Source organism: Lithobates pipiens, unplaced genomic scaffold, assembly GCF_037356315.1.
Source record: "Lithobates pipiens isolate NorthernLeopardFrog02 unplaced genomic scaffold, aLitPip1_a1.2 Scaffold_13, whole genome shotgun sequence".
Taxonomy (NCBI): domain Eukaryota; kingdom Metazoa; phylum Chordata; class Amphibia; order Anura; family Ranidae; genus Lithobates; species Lithobates pipiens.
In genome coordinates this window covers 339,221,558-339,239,959 of record NW_027507718.1, presented here as the reverse complement: position 1 = coordinate 339,239,959, position 18,402 = coordinate 339,221,558, and positions in this window count along the sequence as shown.

Here is an 18,402-nt window from a genome sequence, read left to right as displayed (position 1 = left end):
CAAACATCCCCACAGCATAATCTCCCCTCCACCAAATGATGTGGACCAGTACACAAAGCAAGGTCCATAAATATGAGCCTCATGTTGTAAAGCGCTGTGCAAACTCTAGAGGCGATTCAGTTCGCCTAGAGGCGATTCAGTTTGCATTGTGCGCTATATAAGTATTTCATTCATTCATTCATTCAAACTGTTGGCGCTATATAAAACCTGTATAATAATAATAATGAGCGAGTTTGGGGTGGAGGAACTTGACTTAGAACACCTTTGGGATAAATTAAAGCAGAGACTGCGAGCCAGGCCTTCTTGTCCACGTCAGTGTCTGACCTCACAAATGCGTTCTGGAAGAATGGTCAAACACTCCCATAGACACACTCCTAAACCTTGTGGACAGCCTTCCCAGATGAGTTGAAGCTGTTATAGCTGGAAAGGGTGGACCAACTCAGTATTGAACCCTGCGGACTAGGCAGGGGTCACAATACTTTTAAAAGGGGAGAAAACACTGCGCTACTATAATACAATAAGCAGCTAACACTCAAACAAACAAAGTTACAATAAATGTGAAACAAAAAATGTAGCGCTAAGAGAAAGAATGAGTGTATAAAAATCTAAAGACAATTTGTACAAAAAGTGTAAGCAACCTGTGTTGAACCACAGGAAAGTCTCACACTTATCTGTATGAATAACAATATGTATAATGTGCAATCCCCAGTGGAGTACACATACAACTTATATGTGAAAAAACATGATATCAATTCAAACAATAAATAGTGTATCAATCTATACGAGAGTCCTCATAATATTTAGGCAAAGTCAACCAATTCTCTCTTGGGGACCCAGGATTAAGGCTACAGGAAAACCACCGACAGAGATCAGCTTGTCTGTAGTAATGTCTGAAGACACAGCAATCAATAGAGAGAAGTTGAATACCCTTACCGGAAATGTTGTCACAATACTTTTGATAATATAGTGTACATACACACACATATGGCAAGATTCCAAAACCAGGGGTTTAAGCATACATAAAGTTCATTTAAATGTCCATCAGACCAAAAAAAGTTAGTTTACCTACAGTTTCCGACAACAAGCCCTTTGGCAGGCCAATAAACACAGATACAGTGGTGTGAAAAAGTGTTTGCCCCCTTCCTCATTTCCTGTTCCTTTGCATGTTTGTCACACTTAAGTGTTTCGAAACATCAAACCAATTTAAACAATAGTCAAGGACAACACAAGTAAACACAAAATGCAATTTGTAAATGAAGGTGTTTATTATTGAAGGTGAAAAAAAATCCAAACCATCATGGCCCTGTGTGAAAAAGTGATTGCCCCCCTTGTTAAAACATACTATAACTGTGGTTGTCCACACCTGAGTTCAATTTCTCTAGCCACACCCAGGCCTGATTATTTCCACACCTGTTCACAATCAAGGCATCACTTAAATAGGAGCTGCTTGACACAGTAAGGTCCACCAGAAGATCCTTAAAAGCTACACATCATGCCGAGACCCAAAGAAATTCAGGAACAATTGAGAAAGAAAGTAATTGAGATCTATCAGTCTGGAAAGGGTTATAAAGCCATTTCCAAAGCTTTGGGAATCCAGCGAACCACAGTGAGAGCCATTATCCACAAATGGCGAAGACATGGAACAGTGGTGAACCTTCCCAGGAGTGGCCGGCCGCCCAAAATTACCCCAAGAGCGCAGCGACGACTCATCCAAGAGGTCACAAAAGATCCCACAACAACGTCCAAGGAACTGCAGGCCTCACTTGCCTCAGTTAAGGTCAGCGTTCATGCCTCCACCATCAGGAAAAGACTGGGCAAAAATGGCCTGCATGGCAGAGTTCCAAGGAGAAAACCACTGCTGAGCAAAAAGAACATCAAAGCTCGTCTCAATTTCTCCACAACACATCTTGATGATCCCCAAGACTTTGGGACAACATTCTGTGGACCGATGAGACAAAAGTGGAACTCTTTGGAAGGTGTGTGTCCAAGTATATCTGGCGTAGAAGGAACACTGCATTTCATAAAAAGAACATTATACCAACAGTAAAATATGGTGGTGGTAGTGTGATGGTCTGGGGCTGTTTTGCTGCTTCAGGACCTGGAAGACTTGCCGTGATAAAAGGAACTATGAATTCTGCTGTCTACCAAGAGATCCTGAAGGAGAATGTCCGACCATCTGTTCGTGTACTCAAGCTGAAACGAACTTAGGTTCTGCAGCAGGACAATGATCCTAAACACACCAGCAAGTCCACCACCGAATGGCTGAAGAAAAACAAAATGAAGACTTTGGAGTGGCCTAGCCAAAGTCCTGACCTGAATCCTATTGAGATGTTGTGGTATGACCTTAAAAAGGCCGTTCATGCTCGAAAACCCTCTAATGTAACTGAATTAGGACAATTCTGCAAAGATGAGTGGGCCAAAATTCCTCCAGGACGCTGTAAAAGCCTCATTGCACGTTATCGCAAACGTTTGGTTGCAGTTGTTGCTGCTAAGGGTGGCCCAACCAGTTATTAGGTTTAGGGGGCAATCACTTTTTCACACAGGGCCATGATGGTTTGGATTTTTTTTCACCTTTAATAATAAACACCTTCATTTACAAATTGCATTTTGTGTTTACTTGTGTTGTCCTTGACTATTGTTTAAATTGGTTTGATGTTCCGAAACACTTAAGTGTGACAAACATGCAAAGGAACAGGAAATGAGGAAGGGGGCAAACACTTTTTCACACCACTGTATATACTAAAAACACCAGTATTCACATATATAATAAGACCAGCAATAATCAGTTTCAGTTAATGATATCATTTAGTTAATACAAAGCAACAGTGTTACCATAGAATCTTTGAAAAGGGAGAGGAATACCACTAATGTGTTGACCTCTCCTCTCAGAAGTATAAGCATCCAAAAACAAGAAAGACCCTAAAACACCATACTGTATATACACATATCAATCTGTAGCGCCGGGCTCCTGAAGAGCACTCGCTATGTTTTTCAAAGTTAACACTTTACCCAAGCTACAGTTTGGTTTGGGTCTATTTGTCTAAATTTGAATTCTGTGTCAGTCTGACTGGACTGTGAGATTTTCAGCCTGGCCACAGGGGGCACTGTCTCTGGTGGCAGACGTGGAACTAGGGTCTGGTCAGGTGCTTAGATTACTCTCTCTTGGAGCCAGGCCAGTGGGAGGGGCCCTCTCGCCGTGCTCTCTGGGAGAGGGTATTTAAGATACGGACGTCACGTGGTTCGAGGTTCCGGTCCAGTATGAAGTGCTGATTACATGATCCTGGTCCTCCTGACCAGCCCCCAGGAAGGCTATGGCCTGGGGTGCAGTTCCACCCGACTTTAATGCCTCTGGGCTGGCTAGCCTAAGGCATGGAAACTAGAGGAGGATTCTGACATGGATGGATGCCGTCTCCGGTTCGGGAGAGACCCATTGGACTTCGAGCATTCCAGGAGAGGACTCTTTAGAAGAACCCCACGCACGGGGGTTTTCTTAACAAGAGCCTGGAAGGGCCGAAGTAACCGAGAGAATCCGGACTTGTGGATATCGCCAAGTAGGCTGAAAGATCCAGGTATCCTACAAGTGTTCTACAAGCTTCGTTTCCTACGTGTTCTGCAATGAGGTCGGTGTTAAAGTAAGCACCTTGTTGGCTGCTAGGCCGTGTGAGAGAGGGACTGTCCAACCTGTGTGTTCATCCAGCTGCGAATGGCTATTCTCTTGATGCAGTCAAAGTAAGCAAGTTCCTTAACGTTTATAGACTTTGACATTGAGAGTACCTGAATTCCTTTCCAACCCTCTGATCCCAAGTTAAAGACTGTTCAATTGTTGAAGTTTGCAAATAAAATCCATTCAATTGGATCTATTGTCAGTCTCAAGTTACTGGGCCATCTACCACGGGACATCCCCTAGAGGTGCAACAAGGAGAAGTGTAAGGTAATGGTAACCCCAAAAATAATCAGCAGCTCATTCGGTGGTTAGTGCTACAGATCCTATTATAGAATTGTTTAAGAAGCAATTCCCTATGACCTCCTCTGGCTAAGGCACTGAATCAATAATAGTTTATCTCCTTTGGGACATTGAGTGTCCCTGTTCCACTTGTTTATCCCTGATTGCATATTTGTGCTTTGCAATTCTCTTTTTTAACTTGCTGAGTCTTCCCTACATAACAATATCCACATAGACAATTATATAGATAACAAAAGAACACAAGTAAATTAAAGCATTCTTTATTTTTATAGGATAATCTTGGTGTAGGTGAATAAAAAAAACACCCTTTATTAATATTTGAACAATGGATACATTATAAGCAAAGATAAATACCCCTGTTTCTGGCACCTAAAAAAGAAATAGTAGATACAGTGGGCCAAGTGTATCATTATTGTAAATGCCAGTTCACATACTGTATACATATGTATAGTATAATATATATATATATATATATATATATATATATATACACAGTGGGGACGGAAAGTATTCAGACCCCCTTAAATTTTTCACTCTAAAGCTGTGTAAGAGGCCCAAAAATTTCTGATAGCTACCCTGATTGTATGTTCTGGGTGCAAGCTGTGAGGATAGAAAAAGAAAAATTAGCTATCAAAATGAAACATATCTTTTCCAATTCAAGGCAAATGTTTCCTAAATTACTCTGTGCTACTGTTAAAACATTTTTTATAACAAGATGAGTTATGTTAGTGGGTCTTATGTGATTTTAACATTTTGGAGTTGGTACCTCAAAAGTCCGAACCTGTTTGCTGTAAAGGCCTATGCTGTAGTAGTCAGCCTTTGAACCAGAAATAATCAGCAAAGGAATTTACATTGCTTAACGCTATACAATGTTGAGCTGAGTCCTTGACATATGAAAAATACTTCTAATTAAATACTAGCGAGACCTTGCTTCTATAAGCGATAACAAGATCTTGCAATAGTAAAACAGGTGTTTTTTCAACATGGCTTGGAACAGTTGGAACATTTCTCAAATTCTTGCTGCAAATTAATCTGCTTTCCGCAGACAGGTGTAAAAAGTGAATGCTTTATTTTGCCAACAGTGCCCTCTTGTGGAATTTTAACAGAAAGCATTGAACATTTAAGTGTATATACTGTATAGCCAAAGTTCAAATTGTGTATATATATATATATATATATATATATATATATATATATATATAGTGCTACTATCCTATTTTCCATAATTTTTAGATCCCTTCATGTGTTAGTATGTATTTAAATGTGCATTTACAATATATTATAAAGTCACAAAATAATAAGGAAAATAACATAAACAAGGAAGAAGAGGTGATGTTTACATGGGTTTATCCAAGACTGAGGATTTGTTGTTCTTAAAAAGCCATTAACTTCTTCCATGTTATCTTAGATTAAGAAGGAAAGCATCTGTATTAGGATGTAGGTAATATTTGCCCAAAAGTTCCTATATTTTTGTAACCTAGACTGTAGCTCATATCTGCTGAACTGAACTTCTTTTATTGCTACTGTGTTATCCTTCTGCAAAGTGGACAGGGTTAAACTGAATATTCATTAATGCAGATGTGCAGCAGCCATCTTTAAGAAGACCACTTTGCAATCCTCATCTATTGCATGTCTTCGGTGCAGGGGGCAACCATATTGGCTGGGTCTGGATTGATCCTGGAGGATAGCGATTTTCTGAAGAAACAAAGCAAGGAGGAGTGTGCCTCCAGAATGCTGAGTGAAAAGAAGAGAACAATCTTATAGTTAGAAGGCATGTCAAAAGACTGGACTGCTGGCTGAACAGAACCCTGCTATAGCTGACCGCAGTCGAGAGAGACCTCAGAGAACACTCTCATCGTACAGGACCTTGCATCAGAGACCAAGAACTTTCTCCTTGGAAGGGTGTGAGGTGTGTTTTGGATGCCTAGTGATATCAGACTGTACTAGTGAGCACTCCTACCACTTTTAAGGAAGGAAATGAGGATTGAAATAGAGACATCACAGCAACTGCTAACCCTGTCTGAGGACTTGAACTGAATCGAAAAAATTCTACATTCGTGTCTACAGACCCAGAAAAGGGTGCACAGGTTAATCTTTTGTCTGCTGGGAACTGTTGTGGTTTCCTCAAGGGTCCCAACTTTTCCAGCCAACAGTTTCTGGCCAGTGTGGTAAAAGGGGTACTGTCATAGCAATTAGGATTGTCTTTATATACTGTTGCTAGGTAAATGCAGTTAAATTCTGTTAATTATTGTTAGAATATTGCAATTGTTTAACCATATCTCTCAGAGTAATGTTATTGTCTGAATATTTTTAAAAAGTACACTTGCTAATCATCTCTTCTTTTAGGCTATGTTTGGCCTAATAAATTCTTTGAAATATCTCAAAGTGTGTTGGTAAGTGCTGGGTAAGCGAGGTGTGTCATCTTCAGGTGTGCAGAGAAATCACAAGACAATTCTGTGGCTCCTGCGGGGTAGCGCTACATTTAAAAAAATGGAGACACGATATACTTTAGTTTTGCAGTAGAGAATTTGTTTATTTTCATCCATGTATATCTTTATGTCTGTAGAGGACATATATACAGTACGTATAAGTATTTTTTGCTGCTTGTGTATGATTTCTTCAGGTTTTTATTTATTAGTGCTTCACTAGGTTTTTTTTTTGCACAGTGGTCTAAGTTCAAGCAAATCCTCACACCCAAAGCCGCATTATGCTTATGCTGTGAACTTTGAGGATGAATTTCTTCCCCATATCACCAGACCATATCAAAACTCCTCTAAAAGATCTGACTGGGGGTTTTATCACAATAAATAGAAATAGATGACACATTGATGCATTGGGTCCAACACTGGTTGTAGTCCGAATTTAGCTTGTATATATGCAAATATATTATTATAGTAAATATTTCCTTGTTATACCAACAATAGGACAATCTATGAGGTAAAAAAAATTCAGAATATTTATTTTATATACAGTATTGCATATAAAAACAAATTGTATGGAAGGGTGTAATATATGGGAATTATATGACAGAATTTTTAAGGTGTCCATGTTTTTACTGATCATTAAGCTGAACAATTCTACAAATGTTAGTGAACCAAATGACTCTGCTTTCTACATAAACATGGTATTATATTTTATGTTATAAGTAGTTCTTTTCATATTACTTCAGAGATTTTTTGTACCACTCACAAGTAGAGGGCCTCTTTCACATGGCTGTTCCAATCAGATTCTCTTGTCAGTTTTTCATGCAGATCTGAATGGAAGTTTAAGGTCTATGGGCAGGCGGATATAAACAGACGTGTCAGTTTACATCCCATTGTCTCCTAGTCTGTCTAGGTTTGAAAAAAACAGAAAAGGTTTGCATCCTTCTCTATTTTTTAAGACCTAAATGTGACAGATCAGAGGCAAAAGGATGTAAACAGGTGCAGGTCCATTTACATCTGCTTGTCCATAGACCTAACATTGTCCGTGAAGCTCTGTTTTAACTCTACAAAATGTAGGAAAAAAATGAATAAACATGGATGTCACAAAAGTGACATCTATTCTGTTCTGCCCCGATTCATCAGGATCTGTTCTTTTAATCAGTCAAGCCTTTATTTTGCAAAGTGCTGTCGTGAAGTCTTCTAATCAGGTGTAAAATTTGGATGGCACATTTATAGTCAGCAAACTAAACAATCCTTCTTGAATAATAACAAGCCTGTAATAAGAGCTGGCAAAATATAAAGCTGGCCATAGAGATCACAGGAAACCATGAAAATAGCCTTCTTTTGAAAGAACTTTTCATAAGTATACACACTTGTATAAACCACAGGGCCCATATATAAAGTATATGGGGTCAACTTAATTCAGTAGGAACAATAACAAATGACTGAAAATATTTAGCATTGTTTATTTCTCATCGCCAAGGCTGATCAGTTAGAAAAGTGTTCTTTTGGCACCCAAGGGCAGAAGAATCATGCTACAGTCTAGCTTATCCACTTTCAGACCGGACCATTTTGCTGGCTTTAGACCAGACCACTTTTTGCGATTCGGCACTGCGTCGCTTTACCTGACAATTGCGCGGTCGTGCGACGTGGCTCCCAAACAAAATTTACATCCTTTTTTCCCCACAAATAGAGCTTTTTTTTGGTGGTATTTGATCACCCCTACTGTTTTTATTTTTTGCGCTATAAACAAAAATAGAGTGACAATTTTGAAAAAAACGCATCATTTTTTACTTTTTGTTATAATTAATATCCCCCAAAAATATATATAAAAAAAAATTTCTCTCAGTTTAGGCCAATATGTATTCTTCTACATATTTTTGGTAAAAAAAAAATCGCAATAAACGAGTATTGATTGGTTTGCACAAAAGTTATAGTGTTTACAAAATAGGGGATAGTTTTATGGCATTTTTATTAATAATTTTTTTTTTTTACTAATAATGGCGGCGATCAGCGATTTTTATTGTGACTGCGACATTGTGGCGGACACATCAGACATTTTTGGGACCATTGTCATTTATACAGCAATCAATGCATGTGGCAGTGACGGGGTTAACCAGGGAGTGGCAGTGTAGGGGTTAAGTGTTCCTAGGGGCGTGTAACTAACTGTGGGGGGCTAGGCTTTGTGTTAGTGAACACTGATCTCTGCTCCAATCACATGAAGCAGAGATCAGCATCACTTGTTGCTAGGCAGAACGGGGAGATGCTGTTTGCAACGGCATCTCCCCGTTCAGCCGCCCTGTGAGACGCCCTGTGAGATGATCGCCGGTATCCCACGGCGATCGAGTCTGCAGGACCCGTGACCAGATTCACGGGGGTCCCGACCGCCACGTGTTAAAAATGGACGTACCTGTATGCCAATATGCCTGCCCGTGCCATTCTGCCGACATAATCAAGTGTAGCAAAGTCTCCAGCCTCCTTCAGTCTAATGAGAACTTCCAGGGCCAGAGATAGCTGACATCCTTCTCTATGTAGTGGATTGTGAGGCATAGTGGGTGCAAGGTGGATAAAGTTATTGGGCGCCAGACACTTCTTGAATGCAAAAGAGATATTTATTTCTCTTACAAACTTTTTTGGGGGAAAGAGGGTTAGGGCCAGGACGCCCTCGAGTAGTTGCAAGTTCAATTAGTAGACTCAGAGACTTCAAGAAGAAGACAGCCATGCAGAGAAAGGCCTCCAGCAACATGCAGGAATACTGTCTCCTATGGCAACAGTCTTTAACAGTTCCTAACACAAAGTATAACAGTTCTTTCACCTTCACTATAACTTCTCCTTGTAGTTCTTCAGCCCACTGAGCTCCCGGTCTTTTACTAGACCCTCCGATTCACTTCCACTGACTCCCTTGAGCTCCTCCAATCTTCACAGTGGTATCTTTCTCAAGCGTCACCCCGCCTCTCTGCTGGATCCCTAACTTGGCACTCCCGATACTTCTTAAGCTTTACCCCACTGGAATGCTCGGTCCCTGGCTTGGCACACAAGGTTGCTCTGCAAGCGTCACCTCCACTGGCTGGGTCCCTGACTTTATCACCACCTGAAATTTTTACTTCTGGTTGGACTGCAAGCTGCAATCCCAACCCTGCACTGCTTGCTTCTGGATAGGCCCTCGGGCAGCCTAGCAGTCAGATGCCCCCGGCATAGGCCCATACTCTGACCTAGGAGCCCGGGACAACACGACACATGTCCACCCAGACAGCAGTCCAGGTGGCACAGAACATAGATCACCTGACTCCACCCAAATATATAGGTCCTCCCAGCAGGCCAATGGATTTAAGAAAACCCCTGTCCATTGGCTGAGATACCCCATACACCCATAACCTGACCACAAGCTTGCCCTTGCCCCCTAATGGTCCTTTATTGTAAAAGGAGCCTTAAACTGACTAACTAGAATGCTTGGATGGTGGATAAGGATATGATTAGACCTGCTGGAAAAATTGTTATTTGTATGTAATTTCCTATACCTCTGAATAAGTTGATGGTTTTGATGTGGTTTTCTTTGAAGGTAACATAGGTTTATGCTTTTTTTTTTCTCTGATGCTGATCTTGAATGGTCTTGGCTTGTAACAGGTTTACTTTATAGGCCCACTTACACTTGTACATTGTGACTTGTGAACCACTACAATGCATGGCAGCACACCTGCTCTATGTGCAGTGCATTTTGGTGGCATTTGTTGCTGACACCCTCATGTATTGTACAGTAGAGCCCAACACACAACGCATATGTTGTGTGTGATGTGCTGCAACGTAAAAAAGATTCTTGCATCCATCCATTGTGGTGTTTTGGCACCCTAATCATGATTAATAGACTGCCCTAACGCACTATTAAAAAGGTTGTAAACCTCTGAACACCCCCCCCCCCCCAAAAAAAAAAAAACCTGCAAGGCAAAGGCATAAGGAGCTAGTATGCATCGCATACTAGCTGATTATGAAATACTTACCTTAAAACTAAGCTGTTGCAGCAGTCCCCGCACACCGCTGTCACGGTTGAAATCATTCTTGGACTTTCTTCCGGGTTCGCGGGCTCCAGCATTGTGATTGGCCAGAGCCGTGACAATGTTCAAGGCACGGGATTGGAAATAACGGCATCCGTGGGCTGCTCCTTAAGAGTACATGCGCCAGTGATGTCATTGGCTGCATGCACTGGAAATATCTCCTAAACTGTACAGGTTTAGGAGATATTTTCAATGCCTATAGGTAAGCCTTATTATAGGCTTACTCAAAATTAAAAGTTTGCAGAGGAAGTTTAGTTCCTCTTTAAAGGGCTGTGAGTGGTCATACAATACATTGCCTGTAGATCTTTATGAGTGTTAGCAAGCTGCAGCATATTTTGGGGGTATGTACAAAGATACTATTAACTATGGCATAATGTTCTTCACAGTAAATGTTGTCCATTCTTTCAGTAACAAAAGACCTAGTCACACTTGTCTGTTTTAATGCAGCAAAATTCTTGAAGAAGCAGTAATCTATTTCTTCCCTACATGGCTGGCCCCCGTCTATGTGTTGTAGTTTAGTGTGAAAGACAAAGTGAAACATGTGCATGAAAATGTGTGCTGCATACACAGGGAATGGTGTAAATATAGCCTTTTTTTTGTAACAGGTAAATGCAAAGTGAATTAAAGTGCTTGGAACCCTAAAAAAAAAAAAACGATCCTGTTCTTTTAAAGCAGGATATACCACATAGTGATTGTGCTGTGTCATTTGTCCCTCTCTATGCTGTAAAATACCTCGTTCCTATAATCCTGCCTGTTCCTGCGTCCCCCTTAGTGTGCTGACCACGGTAATCATGGCTGCTAATCCATGATACTGTGGTCAGTGTACATGCCTCTTTCAGCCCACAGAATCTCCTTCTCCCCCTCTGTGTGAGCCATCTCCTCCCTGCCCCTCCCCTCCTGCCACTATGGCTGTAAAATCACTAATCCCAAATCCTGGAAGCCCTTCTGTTACAGAAAAATCTACTGTGCAGTATCTGTGTTTTAAACATTATGCAGAGACGTACCTTATTTCAAAGTGCTGCTGTGCACTCATGTGACCTCCCACTGCTCTCTTCCTCTCCTTCCAGCTGACGTCAATGGGGAATGTCAGCCCATCCCACTGTAGTCCTCAGATCATGGAAGGAGAGCATCGGGAGGTCACGTGAGCACACTTTAAAATAAGGTATTTTGTTGCATAATTGTTAGGGTCATATGCATACCACATCTGAAATACATTTGTTAATATTATTTGAGTTTTGCAGGGCTGCGTTATAAAGATTTGTGGTCATGACGGAGGCATTAGAGAGATATGGAATGTTGTAGATATTATAAGTGAAACCAGTCTCTGCATACAACGTATTCTGTAGTAAAGTAGTATGCTGTGAATGTAAAAGCTCCAAGCAATATCCAGTCACTTTGCATGGGTTATAAACATGTCTGCTTATAGCACTGACGCTTTGCTAACTGAGAAAGAGGTATGTCACAAGGACAGGCTCTCAAACATTGCTATGTAACGGAATCTTGTTATGGTATAGACATGCTTATAATTCACTTTGCTACAAATATGACATCTGTCTTACTCTTTCAATTTTTCTTGCAGTATATGCATTCTTTTTATATCAAAATGTAGCATTGCTCAACATGAACATAAAGTCAGATATAGAAGGGGGATTTTGGCATCCAAAAAGTGTTGTCCTTAGTTTAAAACAATGGGGGAGGGCTATATTAGCAATTCTTAGTAGTTCCATGCTGGTAGCTAGTATTCACAATAAAATAGGCAGCCATCCTCAGAGTGTGTCAAATACCTCTGTAGACAAGTCAAAACTAGAGTGATTTGATGCTCCTCTGTGTGCTCTGTCGCACACAGGGACTCTCAGTACCTTTTAGAGAGCAGCACAACGTGTTGTAGGCTTCCGCCTGGAGTACCTTTAACTCCCTTGTAGACGTTCATCCCAGTTCTACTGACTGCAGGAAATGCCAGCCTATCTGGCTGATTCTCCTCCAGTCCACCCGGCTGCTTCTTCATCAGTCCACCCGACTGACTCTTTACCAGTCTGACTGACTCGCGAGATCTCCCAGGGCAAGGTTAGAGAAGATTTAAACACACCGCTATCTTCCAGAGAGACCTGCTACGTGTGGCACTCTCCCCCCTTGTAAATCCCTGAACCGTGCGGTAGTACTCACACTGTCCTCCTTGCTCACCCAGCCTCTCAGGAAAGACTCCTTCTAAACTGCTTCTGTTGTAAGGACCCTTCCAGGCCAGCCCTAAGCTCCGGCAGAGCACCTCCCCCAGACTAAGGGTTTCATCACAAGGGCCACCAACAGTCCCCTCAGCACTCCATCTCCATCTTCCACCTGACTCTCCTGCCAGCATGACTCATTTATATTTAAGAGCTCACTTAGTCCCCTGCCAGGCCCATCGCCCGGGGAATTGCTTAGTTTCCCTAAGTATGCAGAACAACCCTCCTAGCCTCCGCCCTCTATCTTCCAAAATGTTCTCCAACATTCCAGAATAAGGGGGTGGTACCAGAGACTTATCTGCAAGAGTCATTCAGCCCTGACTTAAAGTAGAGGGCCACCTTCCTAATCTGCCTCTTCCTAGTCCATGGTGCTTCCTCCTCTTTGGCGAGCGGCCCCGTTGACTTCTGGGATATGTGTCCCAGAAAATAACGGAGCCATTCACAAAGCGTCGCGTGACTCACGCATGCGCAGTAGGAAACGGGCAGTGCAGCCGCAAGGCTCCACTGTCTGTTTCTCTTCGTTAAAGATGGCAGCGCCGACAGCCGATCCGATGGATCGGCCTCGGGGGGGGGGGGGGGGCGACATTGCAGGCTCACTGGACAGGTAAGTGTTCTTATTAAAAGTCAGCAGCTACAGTGTTTGTAGCTGCTGACTTAAAAAAATAAAACACATTGTGCCCGGAACGCCCCTTTAAACTTAACCCATAAAGAAGTGTGAACCACGCCTGGATAATGTGTGTTGTATCGCCAATGCTGCTGTCGAAATTGAGATAAACTCAATTAGAACTGTATTGGTAAAGTGACAGTGCTGTGAAACAGGAAAGATTAGTAAAAGTAAACACACACTTATATTTAGATGTTTGGAACAGTATACTGATACAGGAAATATCATTTTAAAAATGACAAAAAAATTAAATATTATGGTGGCACACATGGCCCATGGTTGGTATAAGCCTGATCTAGCACAGTCTAGTAATAACTGTATAAATTAATAAATATTGCAATGTTTTATAGCAGTGGTCTTAAAACTGCGATCCGGGGACCAGATGCTGCTCTTTGCTTGCTATATCCAGCCCTTGGAGCACTATTCCTCCCACTGTGACCAATGATGAGGCAAGTATACCTGCACTGATAGCAATGATGGGGCACTAATCCTTCCACCAACACCAACGATGGGGCACTTTTGCTTCAACTGGTATCAATAGTGATGCATTATTCCTCCCACTGACACCAAGGATGGGGCACTATTCCTTCCACTGACACCAAGGATGGGGCACTATTCTTTCACTGGTATCAATAGTGATGCATTATTCCTCCCACTGACACCAACGATGGGGCACTGTTCCTGTCACTAATACCAAATATTGGGAATTGTTTACTCCCACATGCCAGAATATTTTCTACTTCCACTGACCACAGACTCACCCCCCCCCCCCCCCCCCAAAGCTAGAAGGACAGTAAACAGGCCCTCTGTTTAGAAAGTTGCTTTATAATATATAGGAATATATTTAGGACATTTGTTTTAAACCTTGGAGATTCTCAGAGTGGCGCACAATATTTACTACATTTACAATACAGGAAGTATGCAGCCAGTGTTGAGAAAAAATCTTTCAAGATAAACTGCATAAAAAAAAAAAATGTAAGCAACATGGTACATTTTTCTTTTTGTAAATTCCTATCTTCATCTGTTGTAAAGAAATTCATGGGTGCCCTATTATGTCCTTGCTCACTCTGAATGGGAGTGTCAGCCTTCATAATCTACAGATGATGCTTCTCAGGCTGGCCAAAAACAGTTTGAATCTCAGCCGGTTCAGCAGGAACCGGCTGAGATTCAAACCGTGTATAGGCAGGCTGAATGTACAGCCAGCCTGCCGGATTATATATGCGATTATTGCTAGCAACTAGTATAGCCCCTAGCTACAATTGCTGTGTTCTCCTTGTGGGGACAGCTTCCCCTTTCTCCAGGGCTGGGACAAAAATTTGGCTCTGGACTTCATCCAGACCGGCCCACTTTAATTGAATAAAATGCTGCCGGGGGGACTGAGAGACAGAGGGGGAGCAGGCTGAGAGACAGAGGGGGGCTGGCTGAGAGACGGGGGTCTGCTGAGAGATGGGGGAAGGTCTGAGGGACAGAGGGGGGCTGAGAGATGGGAGGTCTGAGAGACAGGGGGAGGGGGGAGACAGGGGGAGACAGTCTGAGAGACAGACCCCCTCTCTGTCTCTCAGACCCCCTCTGACTCTCAGACCCCCTCTCTGACTCTCAGACCCCCTCTCTGAGAGACGGGGGGGCTGAGCGACAGGGGCCTGAGAGGAAGGGGGGTTGAGGCAGAACACATAGCACTGTTGCTATCTGCAGTCCCTCCTCTGCTTCCCCCGCAGGCTCTGTGTGCGGGCAGGTATGTGTAGGATGCCGGGTACCTGATGGCCAGCAGTGGCAGCGCAGAGTCTCCCTCTTAAACTGGGGGGTGCTCTTGCTGCTCAGCTCCTTGGCAGCCTCCACCTCCCACTTTTCCTCTTCCTCAGGACCCCAGTCAGCTTGTCCTCTGGCCCGGGCCGCACTGTTCTTGGAGCAGAGAGGAGGTGGAGGAATTGAGGTCCTGGGAGTGCCGGGGTGGCCGCGTCTGCTCCTGTTCACCTCTTCGGTAGTTGGGGAGGGGGTGGAGCTCTTCTCCCTCCTGGGCTCTCACATCCAACTGCCCTCCTTATTGGCCACCTTTTTTCGAATCCCCACCGCGGTCTGCTGCCACGCTTCCGCTGTTGCCGAACTCTGTATAAAAGCTAACCCACTGAGCCATCAGCCCACTGGGAAACTCCTGCCTGCCTCCCACCTGCAAAACACAATGGCCTGGTGGGAGGGATTCCCTTGTCTGTGTTTAGCCCATGGTTGCAGGAAAGAAATTTGCTCTGCCTGTGGCCAGCCTACGTGTGTGAAGAGCTACAGTGTCTGCTTCCCTGCCCTGCCCAGCGGGGGGGCGGTTGGGGGTGTTGTTAGTTTTGTCTAGGGCAGCGTAGGTGACTACAACAGGATCAGAGAGCAGACTCACCGGAGCATCACGCTGTCCTCGTGCCTGCCTCCTCCGCTGTCCATATGTCTGCCTCCTCCGCTGTCCCCATGTCCTCCTCATAGGCTGAGGTTCTGCTGACCTCTTCCGAGTCAGTCAACGCCCCAGCCTTGTGTAGGGCCCCTCTTGTTCCCCAGCAAGGATAAAGGGGAAGTTAGCGGCCATGGCTGCAGCACCTAGGCAGCCATGCACCCTAGGTGGCTGCCTATTTCGCCTATTGGGAGCACCTGCCCTGCATGTAGGTGTGGAATAGCATTAGCAAGTATCACATCACAAATCAAACTTGCAGCTTGGTGCAGACATATGAATCAAGCCAGTCATATTCACATAGATGTTTTTGTTCAGCCTGCGGATCAGATTTTGCTATACAGCACAAATGGATGAACCTCCTGCTCTGGCTATTGTATTCTAACTAAATGTAGACACTCTTCAGATGACAATTTTCCACCCCGTTTCTTCAGTTTTTCAATCAAAGAATGCCAGCTGGGAGCATGCCAACGGGGTCACCTATAGAGCAAATTTCATCCAAAACCAGATAAAATTTGCTCTGTGTATGGCCAGGTCAAGAACATACGCTGGGAATGAGATTTCTATGACAGTTCTGTTAACACCAACCCAGGTTATCATATTGCAACAACACAACATGTGAATTTGACAAAATTGCATGCATTGTCGGATTTAAAGTGATTGTAAATCACATTGTAAAACAACCTATTCGGTTTATAACAGAAACAAAAGGCTAAAAAATGTTATATAGATATGAAAAAATATTATAAAATACTTTTTTTTATAGGTGATCACATTCCCTCTGTTCTCAGCTGAATAAAAGCTGGGGGGAGGAGAAGCAGCAGCACACTGAGCTTTCCAGTGAATGGCTGTGCAGCAGGAGCGAGTCAGGACAAGTCTGATCATTGGAGGAGACTACACTGAGTTCCCAGCATAGCTAGACTAGCATAACAGACTGCAGGCTAAACATGACAAATTTAGTACATTTCTCTCTCACCCACATGTCGAATTCGGTAGGAATTGGCTGAAATTTGAACCATAAATGGCCAACTTTGCACTCTGTGCTCTTGCAAAGATTTCTGCAAAAAATAAAGCAAATAATCATATTTAAAACTTGCTTTTGTCAACTGAGCCTTGTTTGGATTAACAGTGTAATTCAATTGCATGTGTAGTTCTGACAAGAGTAGCTTGTTGGCAGGTGCAGGGTTGGTGCTTGCCTGCCACTAGAAGGGTGAGTAATTGGGTGTTAGGTTCCTGTAAAAGAGGACCTTCCTTTGGCGATGTCATGGGGGTAATCAGTGCCAATAAAAATGCCAGTGTGGGTGGAGCTTAGAGTTGTCAGGGCATCGGAGCCAAACACCCCGCTGTTAGATTGTAGTCCCCTACAGAACTTATCGACAGGGCCCTTTATAAGGACAAATTCCCTGGCAAGGTGGAACAGAACACAGAAGGAAGGCTGTAGTTGCCCTGTCTCCTCTAAACTTCTCCCACAGTTCCTGCAGTGGATGCAAATGGTTTTTTTAAGCCAGGCCGGAGTCCTCTGATGTAAGTCGTGGCAGGGCCTGGGGTTGAGATTACTATCTGGGAGCATGCCCAGCTGGGCAGAGCTATGGCGAGAACATTGGAAAAGACTAGTATACAATGAGAGCACCTTTCTCTACTTGGTGAAGAAAGCTGAATGGTGTGGACTTAGCATACATGGTGATTCCAAGGAGAAGTCAAGAGGTCAATGTGATGTCAGATATCATAGAATTTCTATAAAGTTACAGTAAAGTGTGGACATTATTCTTGAATATTAAGGCTCTAAGCCAGAGATGTCATGAGTGGGCCTATGGCCAGTAGTTTGACACAATATGGTGGAAGGTTCCATTAGCAGCAGGTGCATAGTAGTCCTATCCAAGAAGAAGCAGGACAGGGACTTGCGTGGTTTAGCACCAACACCTAGCCAGTTATGAGCCCCCTTACAAAAGGCTGCCTTGTTGAGTTTTCCAGCCCTTCCCAGTGTTAGACCACCCTTACCTGGACCACATGTCACAAAGACACCAGTAACAATGCAAAGGGGCTTTCTTAGGGCCGGGACAAGTGCTGCAAAAAGGAACAATGGTAACACAGATTTAAAAAAGAAAGGCTGACATGTTAAAGAAAGACAAAGTAATGGGCAGCACAGTGGAATAGATAATATTTGTTCCTATAACACATTAAGATAAATAAAGGAAACATCTTTATTGTCTGAAACAGCAGCAATGGCAGAAGTAAAAATCACCACATTAAAGAAGAACATCAAGAATATAAAAGCGGCCTATCTTTTAGCACTTAGCCCCCATCTACACTACTACTCGTTTTGTTTTCTTTCAAGCTGCATGCGTTACCTTGTACATTCTCCAGATAGCTGCAATCTGGACTCCAGGGAAGGACACTGCACCACCAAAAGCTGCAGTTCATAGTACGGAAATGATTAGTTGTTTTTTACTATATTCATGTGCTGGTTATTACTTTTGTAGCACTTCCCCTGCAGGGGTACTCCTGCACAGCCAGGAAACAAGCATTTTTCACACTGTCTCCAGACACAAGGAACAGTCTTTGAGCTTGGTTTTTGTTAATTTAGAAGGGGTAATAACTTGGATGGAGACTAGGAATTATGGGGTGCCCAGCTTGACTTGCAACAAAACAGGGACAACT